At 36.8% G+C, this 18,810-nt stretch overlaps 1 pseudogene; it reads right to left on the bottom strand.

Moving 5' to 3' along the window:
• Window positions 1–16,443: 16,443 nt before the first annotated feature.
• Window positions 16,444–16,684, bottom strand: LOC124103154 (diphthamide biosynthesis protein 3-like; annotated as a pseudogene).
• Between the last annotated feature and the right edge of the window lie 2,126 nt (window positions 16,685–18,810).

Raw genomic sequence — 18,810 nt, 5'->3', positions numbered from 1 at the left:
TTAGTCTGCAGCCAGCCTAGATGGTGTGACTAGTTTGGTCACACAGGAAAATCCTCAGAGAGTTTAAATTAAAGACACAGACAACTTTTTACCTTTAAACCAGCTCTGGGATGGCTCCTTGAACCTTCAGCTTCAAGCTCCCCAGGGGGACATTGAGGTTTTACTGAAGAGGCCAGTGAGAGACAGTGAGTATGCTAGGGAGAGGGCTTTTATTGGGGAAAAAATTCTGGGGAAAATACCATCCAATGAAGGTCAAGGGGGGCAGTGTGAAAGGTCAGATGATTGGATCTTTGGGGCAGTGATGAGACACCCCTCCACATGGTCCATCTTTCGAACCAAGAAGGGTGGGGAAAGCTCTGACACATTAAAAGTGACTGAATGCCTCACACCCAGCTGGGGAGGAAACTCCTTCATGTGCAAGATGGTCTCCCACAGTTTTGCTTTACCATGTTCTCCCTGCCATGATGTTCTGCCTGGACACAGATCTAGGCAACCACCAACTTAAACCATGATGCAAAATAATTTTTTACTTCTTATTAGTAGTTTATCTGAGCTATTTTGTGATACATGTGTTCACAAAGGGTCTATGATATTTTTTAATGCATTTTGTATGTATTTTATACCATGTATATTTATCTTTTTATCTGTTGATGGATGTTGGTTTCTACATTTTGGTTGCTATCAACAGTGTTGCTATGAACATTCATGTACAAATATATGTTTGGGTATCTTTTTTTTAGTTCTTTTAGATACAGGTCAAGGGTGAAGTATCTAAAAGAACTAAAGGAGTAAAATTGTTAGATAAAATGCTTTTATGATTTTGTTTTGAGGAATTGCCATATTGTTCACAGAATTTGTATCATTTTACATTATTACCAACATTGCAAGGTTTCCAATTTCTCCACATTCTTGCCAACATGTGTCAATGTTACCTTATTACAGCCATGCTGGGTGACACAAAATGGAATCTCATAATGGTTTTGGTTTGCCTTTTTCTAGTGATTAGGGATCTTGAGCCTCTTTCTACATGATTTCTGGCCAATTGTGTAACTTCTTTTGAGAATAGTTTCCTCAAGTCTTATGGTTTTGTCTGATTCAGTGGTTGTCTCATTGTTACCTGATTCACTTGGCTCTGTCATATATCCAAGTGATGCTGAGAAATAGCTCTGTCAGTGGTGTACCTGTCAGAGTTTGGAACCCTGTCCCTGGTGAGAAAAACAAGAGTTTATTTGATGTTCTTCTGTGGAATTGGATCACTGTGATCACTAGGAGCCTGAGACATTCTTATGAGACCTGACCTTGAAGACCTTAGGTAGTGATTTTCAATCTTCCCACAATATGAAAAAGAACCAGTAAAGGAACAGCTGACCTGAGATGTGGGTGACAGAATAAATGCTCTAAGACCTTATGTGAAACAGTTTGAGACCTAGAAAGACTAGAATGTCAGTTACTGGAGTCGAAGTTAAGCATAGTTTCCTAACCATAAACCCAGACCATGGTGGTGGAAGGAGATAGGGACAATAGAGATAGAGAAAGAAGGAGAAGAAAAGCCCATAAGAACACTCCCTTAACATCTGGAAAAAAGAAGACAAAGTTAAAGCATGAAGGGAGCAATGTGTCTGTGAAGCAAATCAAGCAGTTTAAAACCAAGTCATGTGTAGATAGCTGTGCCAGGTTCCACAGCCATTTTGTGGAGCTCACAGAATATCATTTACTCTTTAAGTCAACACAGCATTGACACACCAACATATAGCAACAAAGTAAATCAGAGGGAGTACCCCTATAAAGAACTTGTAGAGGGATTGATACTAACCATAACTCATTTAACACTGATTCTACACTGAGAACAAGGGAAATCAGGTGGAGTAGTCCTGCTCAGAAAGATAGCCCAACCCAGTGCTCCACAAAGATTCATTTCCTGGGCAGAGATGCCCACAATTCATGTTGGTGGGTCTTGAGAACTCAGATCTGCATAGCAAGGCAGTTGATCCCAAGCAGAAGAAAGAAAATCATCAGGATTGCTTTCATGGCTGCCAGGAGGCACATCATTGTGAGAAGTTGCCCAAGACCTGGAAAGTCTATAGGAACTTTCCATCCAATTGTGGTCATAGTCTGCAAGAGGTCCATCTCAACAGGAATTTATATGGATCTCCAGCAGCAGAGAGAAACATTCTCCAGATTGTGGTTGAATTATGACTGGACCAAGGAAGTGGAGAATGATTTCATCCAGCCTGACTTGTGGCCACAAAGGGCAAATGTTTGGACACTGGCTGAACACTGCCTCAGTCACAGTTAGCAGAGGGTAATGGCACCTGCCATTTCTAACCTGGGACAGTGGATTCCAGAATTCAGGCAAAATATCTGAGACTCTACTCAGTAGTAGAGACTCCATGAGCTGCATTGTGCAGGTGAATGATCTGCACCATAGATAACCCACGAAGAATCCACAACCACAGGACCTATGTTTGTATATGACCACCAGGTTCTGTGCCACTTTGAAGAGGATCCTGTAAATGGGTGTAAGTATGCAGTGAACCATGGCAATAATGGTAATAGCTCAGAGCCCTGAATCCTGACATTCTCTACACAAAAGAAACAACCAAAGAACAAAAATTACACCTTCTGAGTAGTCAAACTCAGGTTCCTGAACTGAAAAATCAGAATGAGCTGGTAGGAGGTCCATAGCACCAAGGGGTAGTGATTCCAAAACCTCTGGAAGGATCCAAAACCAAAAAATAATGAACATCTTCTAAATTTTCCAAATCTCAACGAATTGCAAACCAAGAATCAGTAAAAAAAATTCTTCACTTTGGCATGGCTTACTATAAGTAACTCAAAGGTCAACTTTGGTCATATATATCACTATATTGATTTGGTAGCTATTTCCCTCATAGCCAACATTGTGCCCTGAACTCATTTGAATGTTATTTTTCTAATAGTTTAAAGAGTTAATTGGAATCATTCTCTCTAACTTGTTTTCCTAGCTCTTGTGTATACCTCTTATCCCTTCTTCTCCCTTTTACATTATCTTCCACTGCCTTAAATTTCCCATCAATATTTTTCTCTGATCGAAATCTGTGACTTTCCTGGCTTCTATGATTTGAGGATCCTCTATTAATTGTGTATCCCTTATCACCTGAGTAGCCTAAATATCCTGAGTGGCTTCTATGACCTCTTTAGCCACTTTGATTTGCCTAGACTCTATGCCTACATTGCCTATATTGCCTTGAACCCTCTATTACCTGGTTAGCACAATGGCTTATGTAGCCTCTTTGACTTGTGTACTTTCTATGACCTACACACCTTCTATGACCTCTGGAACTTCTATGACCAGAATACCTTGATGACCTGAGTAGCCTGTATGCTCTTCATAGCTTTTCTAACTTTCTTATTCTCTATCACCAGATGAGCCTCTATGACCCACTTAGCCTCTATGACATGAATAGTATAAGTGGCCAGCTTAGCATTTATTACCTATGTATCCTTTATGTCCAAGGGCCTTTATTACCTTTCTTTAAAGCACAATTCATTTTTTTCTCATTTTTTGGAAGTTTAGCATCATTTGTAAATATATTTATCATATGTATATCTGCTAACATGAGATGTCTGTGGATATATTTGCCCATATATTAAACTGGAAATTTTATTTTCTTATTGGGTTGGGTTTTACAAGTTCTTGGTATATTTTGCATGCAAATATTTCTTTGTTTAGGCATTTTTCAAATACTTCTCCCAGTCTGGGACTTATCTTTTCATTCTTTAAATGTGTTTTTAGAAAAGTAGATATTTTTATGTTAATAAAGTCCACATTATCAGTATTTTCATGAACAATGTTGCATACAAAAACTAATCACCAAATGGGTATCATATACATTCTCTCCTATGTATTCTTTTTGTAAGATTTTTTGCATTTAAAAATATAATTCTATGAACTATTCTTAGTGAATATATGTTAAGTGTGAAGTTTTTGTTTCTGTACATTTTGTTTTCCATATGGTCATGATTTGTGCCACCAACATTTGTTTTGAATTGTATGCTTTCTGTACTGAACTATTTTTGCTTCTTTGAAACAGATCTGTTAGGTATATTTGTATTAATCCATTGATGCTGTTCCATTTATCTGCATGTATTTTTTATAATCCCATAATCTCTTGTTTACCATAAGCTTATAGTAAATCTTGAATATAAGTTTTGAATTCTTCAAGTTTCTTCCTTTTCAGTATTTTTTTTTTGTCACTCAGTGTTGTAAGAACTTGTCATTATCTACCGAGTACTAGCTGAGATTTTTATTTGGATTGCATTGAATCTATAGATTCACTTGGGAAACACTGACTTTATCTTAATAATGTTGTAAACTTTATCATTTATAAGGACTATAGTTTCATCAATTTAATTTTTCATTTTTTCAACAATTTTTCACAACTTAAAAAAATGTTGCACAGATTTTGTTATGTTTATACTTGAATGGTTTTTTGTTTCTTTGTCTTTTTTTGCTATACCATGAAATGTATTATTTTTGTTTCAAATTTTAATAGCAGTATATTTGTACATTGTTTTTATTTCAAATTTTAATAGCAGTTTATTTGTACATTGAAATTGCAGTATTTTTTCATGCTCTAGTAATAATTATTTTATCAAAGAAGTGAGTGAATATTCACTGAGACTTTTAATGAGTCAATATTGTATCAATGTCCTAGAACTGTTTTGTGGGTTTAGAATATCTTCTGAGGAAAAATCCCAACAAAGTTTAAAGAGAAGAGAACAAGCAGTTATGAAATGAATATGAAAATATTAGGCTTGGGTGAAAGAATGGGAGACATTTGTGGGGAACCACTCTGAATGACTCACGCCTTTCTTCCTGAAGCAAGAGGCTTTGACCATCACTACATTTCATAGTGATCTGGGCATTGTCCCACTTCAGGAAGTTGAGGACATGTCTTCAGATGTAGGTGATGTCCCTTGGGTTGAATTATACTCACTTGTCCTTTGTAACCCCGCCCCTTCTGGCCTTTTTTGGATGAAACTTTCTAAGAATAAGGTCCTCCCAAAAAAGCCCACTTCTAAACATGTTTGCCGTCTCTCACCAGCCTCTCATGACTTTCTCTTGCTCTCCCATTTGGAGAGCCTGAGGCCAAGAGTGAAGAAGCCAAAGAAGCCATCCTGAAGCTTGTTTAAGGAAAAGTGTGTGTCTGTGTTTTATTGGTGCCCTGGAAATTCACACAAGTGACCTTAAGTTCAGCTGCCTGTGTGGTTGGGGACAGCAGGTGGTGCCCAAAACAAGGGACTGCTCAGGGTGAACTTCCAAGTTGACTGAGAGAGCATGCTGTAGAAATTTAGAACTGTTTTTTTTGAGGTCACAGAGGAAGCAGACAGTTTTAGAGCCAGAGACATTAAAGGATTATCATGGGCGGTTTCATGTCTTCAGATAAATAAATTTAATAATTCTGGAGAAAATAATCAACCAGAGAAGAAAACAAGTCAGGAGAGCCCAGCTAGCTCACTTCCTGAAAATGGTTAGTGACATATACCTGTGCTTTTGTGAACAAGAATCACCAGATTTATATACTTGTGAGTGCTAGGTAGAAAACTGTATAAAGGCTGCCTCTCTGCCAAGCTGTCTAAAAGTACAATAGAGAGTGTTAAAAAGGTCTGGACTGCTTTAGAAATGTGTCTTTTTGAAGATCTAGAACAGGACCAGTGGTCCTTCATGGACCTGTTGAAAAAGCTTCAGAGAGCCATTAGAAGTTTGGAGCAAGAGAAACAGCCTGAGGCTGCTTCCAAGTGTTTTTTCTTTCTGTGGTGGGACTGAGGGCAGAGTCTATTTTCCCTCAATCTGCAGCTCTAAAACCAAAGACAGATGGCCTGGGGGCAATACATAAGACCAAAAGTTCAGTCTCTGCTGAACCAGACAGATCCAGCAGTTTAGAGGAGCACCAAGGGGCATGTTACAAAGAGGAAACTAACCCTGATCAAATTTCTGTAAGGCAGATTTAAAATTGACAGGCACAAAACAGGAAGATACAGATGAAAAAGAGTCACAGTCTGAGGGGACTCAGTCAGAAGGTGAGAAATACCTGGAGGGGTTTTTTCTAAATAACATCTACCTGGCCCAGTACTCACCATTAAAATTTGGCCACTCTCCTCCAGGAGAACAGTGTTCAATAATTACTCTGAACTGGCGGTTTCCAGGCTTACCCAGCTACATTGTGGCCTTAGAAGAGTGCAGGAAGTGGGGTAAGACATTACAGGTTTTCAGCTTTTTCCAGTCTTTGAGCAGATTAACAAACTAAACCAGCATGTCTGCATGCACACTGCAGTTCCTTTTAAGACTCTAAAGGAGCTCAAAAGTGCTTGCTGTACCTATAGTCCAAACTCACCCTTTGTGCAAAGTCTGCTTGATTCATTATGCCATGAGCCTTACCCTCAAATGACTGGGTTTCTATGGCAAAAGCTTGACTTTCTGAGGATGATTATCTCCTTTGGTTATCTCACTGAACTGATTATTGTACCAACAGGCTGAGAGGAACAGGAGGCAAGGTTTTGATTCCCCCTTGGAGATGTTAATGGGAACAGGGGAATTTGCAGACCTAGAGAGAATACTGAATTATGATCTAGCCATTTGTGATCATATCACTGCATGTACTAAAAGATATCTTCCTGGGATCAGTCTTAGTTGGATTTAGTCAGATTAAACAGGGATCAGAAGAATAATTCTCTGATTTTGTAGCATGCCTCTACCAGGTAGCGAACAGATCAATCAGAAACTTAAATGCCTCTGAGTTCATAGTCAAAGTGTTAGCACTTGAAAATGCCAATAAAGTTTGTCAGGACATCCTCCAACCCCATTGGAAGAAAGGGACAGTTTCTGAATTCATTCACCTTTATATAGATTTTGGTCCCACACCATTACCAGGTTTTACAATCAACGGGCTTTAAGACAGGTACTCCATCCCCAATCCCAGAGACACCATTCTTGAGGGTGGTGTTTCAGTTGTGGCAGGACTGGATATTTGGTGCAGGACTGCATATCTCTGTACAATAGGGCAGAGACCTCTCCTGGTTCACACCAGTGGCACGAAAGCCACATGGTGAGTAGGGATGGGAACAAACATGGTGGTAGCTCGCCTCCATTTCTGATCTCACTTCCGCCTCCCCCAGGGCCAAAAAATGGGAGGTGGGGTCTACCCCAGGTCCAATACACAATGGGGCCTCTGAAGCATGCATGGGATGAGGAGTCAGAGTCCCAGACTTTGACATCATCACAGCTGGTCATGGCGGATCTTCACTGTAAGGAGCCAGCTCCACCCAGACAGTACTTTTATGACCAGCCATGGTAGTAAATTTAACACCTGAAATGGGACCACAGTGAGTTCCTACTGGAATCTGTGGGATATTACCCCCAGGTATCATAGGCTTAACTTTGGGACAAAATAATTTAAAAGGGGGAATTCAGATAATGCCAGGGGTTTGGATTTTAGAGATGAGATTAAAATCACTGTGCAATCAGAAAATACCATTTGGCTCTCTACAAAAGATGTGCTGGCATAGTTAGTACTTATGCCTTGCCATTCCTTGGGACAGCCTGCTTAAGACCTCAACTTCTGGGTCCCTGGACCAAGTATACTAGGCTCAATTAATCTGGCAGGAGCACCTATTACTGGAACTTAAAATCAATCATAAAAAATTTTGAGGTATCATAGATACTGGGGCAGATAAATCTGTTTTATCACATAGATTTTAAAGGCTGGCCTTTACCCACTGTGCCTGCCAATTTAGAAGGCATAGGACAGATATTTCAACCTGCTCAGAGTGCCCAGTATCTTCACTTGGAAGACCAAGATGGTAATGCTGGAATTTTCAAGCCTTATGTTTTAGACACCTTACCAGTACATTTATGGGGTAGAGATTATTTTAAGCAGCTTATGATTATTATTAGTAACTCTAATTCTATCATGTCATTTGAGGGTCTTAATGAAGGATTTATTCCTAGGGAAATTTACAGAAAGAGTACCTACGTATAACCCAACCTCCCCAACAGAGATTAATTAATGCACCCAGCCAAAATTTTTGGTAGGGGCCCTGACCCTTTCACTGACTCCAAAGAACAGCAAAAAATTTATTGGCTCACAGAAGAGCCAATCTGGGTTAGTCAATGGCTCCTAACAGGGAAAAAACTTAAAATAGCCTACATGTTATTCGAGGAACAACTTCAGGCTGGTCATTTAGAGCCTACGCTCAGCCCTTGGAACACACTCTTCTTTGTAATTAAGAAAAAATCTGGTAATTGGAGATTATTACTAGACCTTAGAGCTATTAATAATGTTATAGAGCCCATGGGAGTGTTACAATCTGGCTTCCTTCTCCTACAAATATTCCTTTAGATTATTATTTAATCATAGTAGATATAAAAGATTGTTTTTCTCTATACCTTTGTACTCAGATAAATGTAAAAAGTTTGCCTTTAGTATCCCAGAAAATAATTTTAAAGATCCAATAAAAAGGTATTGCTGGAAAGTATTGCCTCAGGGAATGTGTAACAGTCCTACCCTAGTCAAAATTTTGTGGCATAGGCTATCATGCCTGTGAGAGATGCATGTATTATTATATCGGATGCATGTATTATTCATTTTATGGATGATATACTTTTAGCTCATGCTAATTAAGATGTACTCTTAAATTTTTTATCAATTAGAGACTTCACTTACAGCAATGGGTTTGTGCATTGCGACCTCAGAATGTGCAATGTTTTCAATATCTAGGTCATATGATTGAAGGACATACAATCTGTCCTCAAAACTTACAAATTAGAGTCATGGAGCTGCACACTATTAATGATTTTCAAAAATTATTAGGAGATATTAATTTGCTGAGGCCATCTTTAAAGCTAACTACTTGATATTTAAGTCCTTTATTCCAAATATTTCAGGGAGATCCTTTTCCAACTTCTTCTTATCAGCTCATATCAGAAGCAAGAATAGCCTTGAGGAAAGTTGAAATTGCTTTTAAGAATGCTCAGCTTACTAGAATTAATCCACAAGAGCCTATATATTTATTAATATTTCCAACTGCTTATGCTCCTAAAGGGGCAATATGGCAAATATTGGGAGTTATTGAGTGGATTCATTTAGCCCACTCTCCTTAAAAGTCATTAACTCCTTTTTATGATTTTGTTGCTCAATTAGTGATAAAGGACAGAACTAGAGTTTTACAGCTAGTTGGATAAGAATCTAATAATACAATCATTCCATTTTCTGCTTAACAGAATGATTGGATTTTTCAAACTTCTAGTTTTTGGCAAGTAGCTTTTGCTAATTTTGTGGTCAGATAGAGAGTCATTATCCTCATGATAAAATTATTCAATTTGCATTCATAACTACATTCATATTTCCAAGGATTGTGCATGCACAACCAATAGATGGTGCACTAACAGTATTCACTGATGGCTCAAGCTCAGGTAAAGGAGTTTTTTTTTTTTAAGAATAGTTTTTAAAATATTTTTATTTTAGTTGTACACAATATGTTTATTTTTTTTTGTGGTGTTGAGGTTCGAACCCAGGGCCTTGTGCATGCTAGGTGAGTGCTCTACTGCTGAGTCACAGCCCCAGCCCCAAAGCAGGTTTTTTTTTATCAGTCTAAATCCATTTTAAAATACATATTTGTGTACATAGATTTATGTCAAATTAGGTTTAGATATACAGTATCAAAAATTGTAATATCAAGTCAAAGCAGGTTTTTATAGTCATGCTCATACAGAGGTAATACAAACCTCATATGCTTCTGCCCCATGAGCAGAACTACAAGCTCTCATTTGTGCTTTAAGCCATTTTTCAAATGAGCCCATCAATATTTATTCTGAGAGTTTATATGCAGTTGGAGTTACAAAAATATCAAAACTTCAATTATTTGGTATACATTATCACAAGAGTTATTCAATTTTTTTCATACCCTACAAAGGATGTGCAAATGCAAAAGCATCCATGTTTTATAGGGCACATATATGGGTCCACACTAATCTTCCAGGGCCTCTAACATCAAGTAATGATAAGATTGATAAATTGGTTGCTGTTTGTCAACAGAAGTCTTTGTATGACTGAACATAAGCTTTGCATTCTTTGTATCATCCAAATGCTTCTAGCTTACATAAAAAATATAATATTACTAGAGAACAAGCTCATCAAATTTATGTCACTACCCCCAGTGTGTTATACACACTCCATCTTTACCATCTGGGGTAAATCCCCATGGATTAAAACCAAATAAATTATGGCAAATGGATGTAACTCACATTCCTCAATTTGGCAAACAATGTTATGTACATGTAGTTGTAGATACTTATTCTAGATTTATCTTTGCCACAGCCTATGCAAAAGAAAATACTCAGTGTGTTTTTTCTCATTGTTTAGCTGCCTTTGCAGTATCAGGATGTCCTTTATAGATTAAAACTGATAATGTGCCAACTTATGTAAGCTCTTCTTTTCAACAATTTTCATATTCACCATAAAACAGGTATTTCTTACAACCCTCAATGTCAAGCCATTGAAAGAATGAGCTAATTTATCTATTAAGCTACAATTACAAAAACTAAAAGGGAGAGATAGGAATAGGACTTTCCAAAAATAACCTCAATCATGCTCTGTTCATTTTAAATTTTCTAAATTGTGACTCAGAAGGTCACACTGCAGCCATGTGACACATATCTTCCACGGAAACAGGCCCTTTAGGCAGAGTTTGGTAAAAGGACATGCAGACGAGTTAATGGAAGGGACCAGATCCAGCAATTATGTGGGGTAGAGGTCATGCTTGTATTTTCCCAGAAAGTGCTCTTCATGGAGGACATAGAACCAAATTCAAATGACCGAAAATCAACCCAGAGATGCCAGACCTGACTTCCCTAAAAAAAAAAAAAAAAAAAAAAAAGAACTCTCAAAGGAAGAGAAGAAAGATGGCCCAGAGAGACTGAATGAGGAAGCTACCCTTATTGAAGGACCTGAGGAAATTGACACTGCAGGCTGCACAAATGATTCAACAGTAATGAAAATTTAAATCTCCAATGCTGCTGCTTCTGCTGCTGCTGAAATAATAGCTCTATTGAGATGTCAGGTAAATGGGAATCAGAGATAAACTTATTGGACATATTTTCCAGATCTACCTTTAGTACACCCAGTGGTGTGGACTGGAGAATCCATCCCAGTATTTACTAATGACTCATATATGATGGGAGGATTTAAAGACACCCATATTACCCCCAACCATGTAACTGGATTTAATTATTCTGGCTATGGTCCTAAATTATCTTTGTGTTGGTCCCACAATAAATATGCTATCTGTCTAAAAGTGTCATTTGAGGGAAAGATAGCAGTTGGGAGACATGGACCAACTATTCCTATTGTTCTTGGGGACTCAAAACCTTATATCAGATCAGTTATTAAAATGGGACTTTCTCATAACAAACCAGTCATCTTAGCAGAATGTCCCCGAATACCTCATGTCCTAACTGTTCTGTGATAGAAATTGTCACCTTTCCTAAGTGGATGGATTGTATAAATACTTTTCCAGTACAACATAAGGTGTCTAGAAATAGACATATTTAGGACTGGTCTCCTAAAATTGACAAAAGGCAATTGTGCAAGTGTACTACCATGACTCCTAGAGGATTTGTTAGTAACATCTTGACCTTCAGCAAATGTGAAATTCAGAAAGATATTTGGTGTTTAATTGCTGCTTCAGAATTCTTATATTTTACTGACAAAACTTTACCAGACTTTATAGGCAAAAACTGTAAGAAAGGTTCTTGTTATGGCTTATAGGCCTGTGTTCAATCTCCTTATGTTTTAATTACCGGAAATGTAAAAGTTAAAAGGAAATACTTAAATGTCACAGTAGATATAAGTATGTGTGTGTTACTTCTGCCAAATATAATGCTTCCCACTGGGATTGGGAGAAGATTAAAAACCATTTGTTTGATATTTGGCAAAATAATAATAACCATTTGGATTTTTTGGAGCTACATCATCATATTCAAGATATACAAAAAAGTAAAATTGATTTTTTTGGATCCTACTTCTTTAGCTAATAAAATACTTAAAGAATTGAATGGCTTTAACCCTGGAGGCATTCTTAAAAATTTTGTATGATATATCTCCATATTATTCTCTTTGCTACTAATTCTCTCTTGTATTGTAATTATAGGATGGCAAGGCTTCAAAACAAGAATTTAGGAACTCAAAATAGTGACCCATCACCTACCTTTTCAAAGAAAGATAGGGGAATATGTAGGAAGCCACTCTGAGTGACTTGCACCTTTCATCCTGAAGCAAGAGGCTTTGACCATCACTACAATTTGTAGTGATCTGGGCATTGTCCTGGTTAAGAAAGTTGAGGGTGTGTCTTCAGATGTAGGCTGAGTTTGGTGGAATTCAACCCTTAGGTTGAATTAAACTCACTTGCCCCTTGTAACCCTGCCCCTTCTGGCCTTTTTTGGATGAAACTTCATAAGAATAAGGGTCCCCCCAATAAAAGCCCTCTTCCAAATGCTCACTCTCTCTTGTCAGACTCTCATGACTTTCTCTAGCTCTTGCATTTGGGGAGCCTGAGGCTGAGAGTGGAGAAGCCATCCTGAAGTTTGTTTAAAGGTAAAGTATGTGTCTGTGTTTTATTTGGTGTCCCTGGAAATTCACACAAGTGACTTTAAGTTCCATTCCCCTCACAGGTTGGGGGCAGCAGACATTTCCATATTTAGCCATGCCACATCAAAGTCTGAGAGAAATGGAAATAAAACTGCAGCTATAAACACATTTTACCAATTTTTATATCACAGATTCTTATAAAGTAACTGAAAAACAGATAGAAAATTATATTAAAACAAATGTTATTTTAAGTTCAAATAAGTATTTAAAAACCAGAATACTCTGAATTTTCTGATTTTAAAGGAAGGAGATATCAGTAATATTTTATAAATCAACAATGTTTTATCAGTAATATTTTGTGTATCTGAGCTTATTTAATTTTCATATACAAACATTGCCATGTTAACATTTTATTGTAAGACAGTAATGATCTTAAATTAAAAAGTACTTAAAGATTGCTAAAATATTATTTGTGGGACTTCACTGTAAATGGAATTGTTAAAAAACAAATGAACCAAAGCCATTTCCAAATTTTTTAAATAAGATTTTATTCAGCAAAATTAATGAATCAGCATTAGAAAATTGGAACACTGTAGTGATTTGTAATACTTGATGTTTAAAAGATAAAATACCTGAGGACTCAAATTACCAGAAATGTGAGTCAAGACAGTAGTTGTATTTTCTAAATAAGTTGCATTTATTAAGAATAGCTTTACTTTTAAATTTTATTTTTACTTGTTTTAATTAACTATACATGATAGTAGAATGTATTTTGTTATATCATACAAATATATGGAGTATAACTTCTCATTCTCCTGGTTGTACATGATATAGAATTACATTGGTCTTGTGATCATAAATGTACCTAGGGTAACAATAATTGATTCATTCTACTATCTTTTCTATTCCCATTCCCCCTTCCTTACCCTATGTCAAATCCAAAGTACTTCTATTCTTCCATAACTCCCCCTCCCCACTATTGTGAATTAGCATCTGCATATCAAAGGAAAACATTTGTCCTTTGGTGTTTGGGCACTGGCTTATTTCACTTAGCATGATATTTTCCAGCTCCATCCACTTACCAGCAAATGCCATAATGGGTAATATTCCGTCATGTATGTACACCACGTTTTCTTCACCCATTCATCTGTTAAAGGTCACTTAAGTTGGTTCCATAGTTTACCTATTGTGAGTTGAGCTGCTATAAACATTGATGTGGCTGCATCACTGTAATATGGTGATTTTAGGTACTTTGGGTATAAATCAAGGAGTGGGATAGCTGGGTCAAATGGTGGTTCCATTCCAAGTTTTATGAGAAATCTCCATAATGCTTTCCATAATGGTTGCAGCAATTTGCATTCCCAACAGTAATGTATGAGTGTACATTTCCCCCCACATCCTTGTCAATATTTACTGTTGCTTGTATTCTTTTTTTGGAAATTATCAGATTTTATTTAGAATGGAATATAATTTATTCTGGTAATGTTAATATTCACAGGTATAAAAGTATTTGGTGCTATCCAAGAAAACTGCTTCTTAATGTATATAAAGTATATGCAAAATCTTTTAAACAGCCAATTTAATTTTCAAACTCAGAAGTGTGGTAACACTGTTGATGAAAATTGGAGTTTCCATTTCTGGTTTCATGATTCAGACAGTTTTGAGTTTATAAAGGTTTCAGTTTCACTTTCTGTTCTGGCAAACTCCCACAGCTGAAATGAGAAATGACAGCTGAAAACTTTCTGACCCTATCTCCTATACCTGTAAAAGCAAGGGATTCACTGGCCTGGCCTTAGACTCCAGAGCTAATCAGACAGAGACTGGATTAACTTAGTTCACAGAGGTGCTACACAAATGTCTCTGAGGCTAAGTAAGACACAAGCTTCACTAAGAATTCCAATCATACCTGAAAAATCTTGATTTTACTTTCTGCTTATAGATTATAAGAATTAATTCCTGTTCTTTTGTAGTTCTCAAACTTAAGCAACACAATTGCTTTAAAATAAAATCATTCCTATTATTGCAGAATTATTAACAATCACTGACTGCTAATGCTATTTGTATTTCTTCTGGAATGTTTGAACTTGGGCAATTTTTCTTCCTGTTCTATGCTCATAGTTGACCTATACCAAGGATGTCTGCTTTTGCTTGAAATTAATTGGTAGCAGAGAAAGTTTATATGTTAGTACCATCTATAATGAGCTTGAGATAGTTCATTTCTCTTTTCAGGTCCCTGCCACAAAAGTCAACCTGTACCCTGCTCTGTTCACCTAAATAGTCACTTTGCTTTTCAAAGCAGTGTGTATTATTTATGGGTGGACAGTGTTCCAAACATCAGTGAGATTTCTCACCATAACACGAATATGCCATATATTGTACCAAGTACATCTAGCATATAAGATTTGATTTATTATGTTTCAGCCTAATGGCTGCCTATAGCCATGATGCTTCCAGGCTTAAAAAGTCCACTTGTTTTAATTTAAACTTCCAAGGAGTGTGCATATTTCATTTATTAATCAGTATAGAACATTCATACTCTATCAAGCTTTTCTAATTGCAGGAGCCATACACCAAACAACTTGTCAGGTATCAGTGCATTTTCATATATACAGAAAAGGTCTGTTTGTAATAAAATTTTCCAATCTTCTTGTGATTCTAATTTCTTCCTACTCTCTGCACTCTAGCAAAGGAAGACTAATAGTCTATCTTCATATATTTCTCTTCTTCATGGCAACATTTCTCTGTCAGAGTGCATGGTTGGGTTGCATGCTATAGAGCCTTACTAGATGTGTCCACATGGACATATTCAGAGTAGGCATCCCATTTTCAAGTGCATTCTCTATTGTAGATGCTTTACATTTTAGGAGTAGTGACACAATACTGTGATAGACAAAAATCACTGGTACCAGCCACAGAGACTTGGCATTAACCCCTATATGAAATGCAATTTCATTAGTTCTATCAGAAAATAAACAAAAATTTAGATACAAAAATATCTGCTTTGATTTGGTCAAATAGTTAAAGCATTAATTTACTAAGTTGGCACATTTAACTCCTCTCATTGTTAACAATTTTGCTTCCTTCATTTTTTAAAAAGTCTTCTCATGATTTTTAAGGAACATAAGGAATCTCTACTTCTTTGACCATTTCACTTTAGTCTTTTCTTCCTTATTCACTAACCTGTAGGATGGAGAAACTGTAGCCAATCTTTTCTCTTTAATACTACAATAGAACTCTCTGCATGAAGTGCAGCAGAAATGACATGCTGAACATAACATGAACATTCTAATAATGGCAAGACTGGGAAGATTGGCTTGATGAGAGAACCAGAAGTACAGTACTGATGAAGCAATGGATTTCTTTTTAAGTTAGAATAATAAAGATGATGTCAAATTTCAAAGAAAAGGCTAATTTTAACCATCTTGGTAACTAATTAAAATATAATCTCTTTTTAATTAAGAAATCCTAATGTCTGAGGTAGATGATGCCATTATCATATATCAAATTAGGTTTCAGGTATAAAAATGATAACTAAGGGAAAGAAACCACTGATTTAAAATTATTTTCTTTTAAATTCAGATAGATAATTAAGAATGCTTCCAATAAAGTGGCCTAAACATGAAATCTGTGTATAACATGTCTGGGACTCACTTCTCTATTTAAAGATGAACTCAGCAGTTGGCAAAAAGATCCACATGCTAACAGAATGGCAATCCACAAAACAGCTGTACCCTTGAAAAATTCAGCTATTCTGCATTTGACATTTCCATCTGGGCTCATTTTTAACTGTTTATGATGTGGATTTCTGAAGGTTTCTTCAGCATTTAACTAGTTCTTTGTTGGTTGAAGGAGCTGAGACTGTTTCTCCACACAGAAATTGATCTGTCATAAATCACTTTTATAATGAGAGAGCAGCTAGAACATGTTGCCACATCTTGCCCATTCTCCATATCTTCCTTGGTGATGGAAAAGTTATTCCCACAGGGGCAGGGGTAGAAATATGTTTTGGAGTCCTCATCATATTGGAAATCCTCAATCTCCACCTGAAACACCATCATCGTTGTTGGGGTTGGCAAAGTGCTGGTGTCCCAGCAGTCTGACAATGCCTCTGTTGGTCTAACTTCCCAATGCTGGCTGGGACCCAGTGCTGTTACCATGCACTTGTGCAGGAACTCCTGTTGCTTGTATTCTTGATAACTGCCATTCTGACTGAAGTGAGATAAAATCTTAGAGTAGTTTTGATTTTTCATTTCTCTAATTGCTAGATATAATTAACATTTTTTCATATATTTGCTGGTTGATTGTATCTCTTCTTTTGTGAAGTGTCTGTTCAGTTCCTTAGCCCATTCATTGATTGATATATTTGTTTTATTGGTGTTTAGTGGGGGGGCAATGGCCAGTGTCTCATTGGAGAGTTTTTCTTCCTGTTTAGGAGGATGTAAGCCACCCTAAAACTTAAAGTCTCAAATAATTAGTGAATAACAAAACACAAATAGCCACAAGTATATTACAAAAGTGAAGCCCCTGATAGATCTAGTCCACATGGGTGCTGGAACTAGACAAAGAAAAGATGGCTCCAGTGGTTTATTGAAGAGGATACATCAAAAGCAGGGATAAGGTTTCAAGAGTGGAGTCTTTCTTCATGATGTCTAGCAGTCAGCAGGTTGATTGGCATCTTCTCAGGTCACTCCCATCTCAGGTGCTGTGTGGATTTTTGGCAGAACTTGAGGGTGAAGTTCACTTGCATCAGGCAATCAGTCCCTGTGAGGAGGTGTCCAAGGAAGTTCCTAATGCTAGACTTATCCCTTCACTAGGTTACAATGCACAACATAGTCCACACACAGCTCACAGAGGGCTAATGACAGATGTTGAGTTTTTTGAGATATTTACATACCCTGGAGATTAATGCTGTATCTGTGGTGCATGTGGTCCCATTCTGTATACTGTTTCTTCATGTTATTGATTGTTTCCTTGGCTGAGAAGAAACTTTTTAGTTGGAAATCATCCCATTTATTGATTCTCGATTTTACTTCTTGCGCTTTTAAAGAAGTCAGATCCTAAGCTGACATGGTGAAGATTGGCCTTACTTTTTCTTCTGTTAGGTGCAGGGTCTCTGTTCTAGTGCCTATGTCCTTGATCCACTTTGAGTTGAGTTTTGTACGGGGTGAGAGATATGGGTTTAATTTCATTTTGCTACATATGTGTTTTCAGTTTTCCCAGAACCATTTTCTCTGATGTATGTTTTTGGCACCTTTGTCTAGTATGGGATAACCATATTTATTTGTCTTCTATTCTGTACTATTGATCTACATGTCTTTTTTTGTTCCAATACCACTCCATTTTTGCTACTATAGGTCTGTAGTATAATTTAATGTCTGGTATTGTGATGCCTTCAACTTCACTTTTCTTGCTGTGGATTACTTTGGCTATTCTGGGTCTCCAATTTTTCCAAATAACTTTTATGACTGAATTTTCTGTTTCTATGAAGAATGTCATTGGATTTTCTTTTTGGTGGGTGGGGGTACTGAAGATTGAACTCAGGGAGACTCAACCACTGAACCACATTCCCAGTCCTATTTTGTATTTTTTTTAAAATTTAGACACAGTGTCTCACTGAATTTCTTACCGTTTTGCTGTTGTTGAGGCTGGCTTTGAACTCACAATCTTACTGTCTCAGCCTCTCAAGATTCTGGGATTACAGACTTGTGCCACCATGCCAAATGTCATTGGAATTTTAATAGTAATTGCATTAAATCTGTATAACGCTTTTGGTGGTTACATTTTGACAATGTTAATTTTACCTTCCAAAAGCATGGGAGATCTTTCCATCTTCTGAAGTCTTCAAATTATTTTGTTAGTGTTCTATAGTTTTTCATTGTAGAGGTTTTTCACCTATTTTGTTAGATTGATTTCCAAGGATTTTATTTTATTTTTTTTGAGGCTACTATGAATGGGATAGTTATCCCAATTTCTCTTTCAGAGGATTCATTTTGATGTATAGGAACACAATTGATGGGGTATTTATTTTTATATCCTGCTAATTTTCTGAATAAATTCATTAGTTCTAGAAGTTTTCTGGTAGAATTTTTTGTTCTTCTAAATATAGAATGATGTCATGGGGATGTAGGAATAGTTTGAGTTCTTTTTTCCCTCTTTTTTAATATTTAGTTTTTAGGTGTAGATG

The sequence above is a fragment of the Marmota monax genome, unplaced genomic scaffold (assembly GCF_021218885.2).
Source record: "Marmota monax isolate L192 unplaced genomic scaffold, Marmota_monax_Labrador192_F-V1.1 WCK01_AAM20220418_F8-fsc00559, whole genome shotgun sequence".
NCBI classification, from domain to species: domain Eukaryota; kingdom Metazoa; phylum Chordata; class Mammalia; order Rodentia; family Sciuridae; genus Marmota; species Marmota monax.
The sequence above is the reverse complement of the archived record's forward strand: the minus strand, read 5'-3'. Positions and strand labels throughout refer to the sequence as shown.